The sequence below is a fragment of the Solanum tuberosum genome, unplaced genomic scaffold, assembly GCF_000226075.1.
Source record: "Solanum tuberosum cultivar DM 1-3 516 R44 unplaced genomic scaffold, SolTub_3.0 contig00406, whole genome shotgun sequence".
NCBI lineage: Eukaryota > Viridiplantae > Streptophyta > Magnoliopsida > Solanales > Solanaceae > Solanum > Solanum tuberosum.
In genome coordinates, this window is record NW_006240939.1 from 1 (window position 1) to 2,318 (window position 2,318).

Here is a 2,318-nt window from a genome sequence, read left to right on the forward strand (position 1 = left end):
TTGACGAAACATAATTCTTCTCAACCAAGTGCTAGTTGTAGAGACAATTCTTCGCATTTTATAGATGAGTTTGATTTGCTGTCACTTAAACCGAATCCGAGAGAAAGAATATCCATTGAGGCCTAAGTAGGGAACACCAACAACTCAAAGCACCTCATCAACATCCCTCAAGGTCTTTTCAACAATTTTGAAAAGGAAGCAACACCAACAAGAAAAATACATTATGCATTGCCAAAAGCAAATGTTTGTTTGTGAAAATCGCATAGCAATTTTAAAAAGGATCTCTATTAAAATAAGAAGATAGTCGGAATTCTGAGGCTATTAATGGATTGGGGTGTATTTTCTTTCTCCATGCTGCGAAAGACTCTGCATAATTACCAGCAGTACAAAATGCAAATAGCTATTCAAATAATCTCTATAAACTGTAGCATTTACAGGTATAAAATAAAACTAATGCTAAACTGCAGTAACAGAACAACTCAATTTCAAGTCCATAAACCAAGGTACTTCAATCACAACAACGCATCAACATATACTAAAAGTCAACCAAGATTAACCAAATTGGTTAACCCCTAAAATGGGTGTTCACTGAAGAAGGCTTCCCATGGTTTCCCCTCATCCTCACAAACAATTAAAGAACCAATCTTTCCCAATTCATAAGAAAGAAAACTGAACAAAGGCGAAGAATGTAAACACACCTCAGCTTTACCAGGGATAGTGCAGTGCCAAATCATCAAGTTCACTGACCCATCTGGAAGTGTCTCCGGCTTAGCAACAAAACCCTATACCCAAAATTCATCACAACAAACAAAACACAAAAACCAAAATTACAAAATCAGAAACTATAAAACTGAAGAAAATCAAGAAAAGGGTCATGAAATCAAACATGGGGGTGATTCTTTCTCCAAGCTTTGCGCTCCTCAGCAAGACGACCACGAGCAATCCCTCCCGACATTGTTGTTGTTCAAGGTTAATAACTAAATGAACAGTGAACAATCTCTCAGAAGAGTTGTGTTTCTTCTTGGCTGCCCACCCCCCCCTTTTAAAAGGACAAAAAAAAAAAGGGAGAAGTGAAACGAGTCTTGAACCTGTAAAGTAGTTGTGAGTGGCAGATTCAACGGTGGAGATTAATGGTGACAGAATTACCTAAATAGGATTAAGAAGATAATGAAACTGCTGTCTTTGTATTTTTATTTTTTTTGTTAGGTCGGGTCTCTTTTTATTAAATGGGTTTTGATAAAAGTCAAATGGATTCCGATTTTATTTGGAAAAAAAAAGATTTCAATAAAATATTCTATTTCTAGCGTGAAAACCACGCCACTATGTACGATCACGTGGAAAACGTCAATGGTCGTGCTTTCGTTAGTCGCCACTGCTTACAGGGGCCTATGGGCCATTGTCACTTTTTTTCCCACGGTATTCATCGTGGAATTCGATTAAATTTAGATTCACGCAAAAAAGTCAAGTAATATTCACTTTTTTTGGGGTTTTCCACTGTATTTATAATTTATATTAGAGTCTGACTAAATTTGAATTCGCGTAAAAAAGTCAAGCAATACTCACTTTTTTTTATTTTCAATTGTATCCACATTAGAGTCCGACTAAATTTGGATTCGAACAGAAAAGTTAGCAGTACTCACTTTCTTTTTGGTTTTCCACGGTTATCCACATTGGAGTCCGACTAAATTTAGATTCACGCAAAAAAAATCAAAAGTAATAATTATCACTCCACCACAACACTTGTTGGTGGTCATTGTCACTTTTGTGCCCTTATTTTTATTTTTTACGCTATAAGGAGTATAGGATAAATATTTTTTCGAAGCATAAATTTATATTTTGAGAAAAAATTTGCTATATTCTTTAATTTTGTTATTTAAAGTCGATATACAACTAATTATAAAAGTGATCTAGATATATCTCTATCGTTAGGAAAGCGATTCACATATATCTCTAATGTTACAAAAATGGATCTCATATATCATTCTCATCTAATTGAAGTAAAAAAATAATTTTGATTTAAAAAAAAAAAAAAAAAACTGTAGTATATGATCTTTCTCTCTCACTTTTTTTTTTTACTTTTTTAATATCATTATTTGAGTTTCTTATTTTTATTTGATTTTTTTCTTTTATTCTTTACTATAAACATGTGAGAAATTATAAAAAAAACTATGTGAGTGAAAAAAGAGAAAAAAATTAAAACAATTTTACGATTATATTGTAATTTATTTTTTGTATTTGTAAGAAAAATGGGTCATTTATTATAATTTTATAAGAAAGTTAGTGAAAAAATAAATTTGACCATCAAAATAATAAATTTA

The 2,318-nt window shown here is 32.1% G+C and overlaps 1 long non-coding RNA gene across 1 annotated transcript; it reads right to left on the reverse strand.

The window, feature by feature from the left end:
* Nucleotides 1–127: 127 nt before the first annotated feature.
* On the reverse strand, nucleotides 128–1,063 carry LOC102592575 (uncharacterized). The gene is made up of 3 exons (XR_001472637.1): nucleotides 887–1,063; nucleotides 699–782; nucleotides 128–366 (listed from the first exon to the last, which is right to left on the reverse strand). It is a non-coding gene; the product is annotated as an uncharacterized lncRNA (long non-coding RNA).
* Between the last annotated feature and the right edge of the window lie 1,255 nt (nucleotides 1,064–2,318).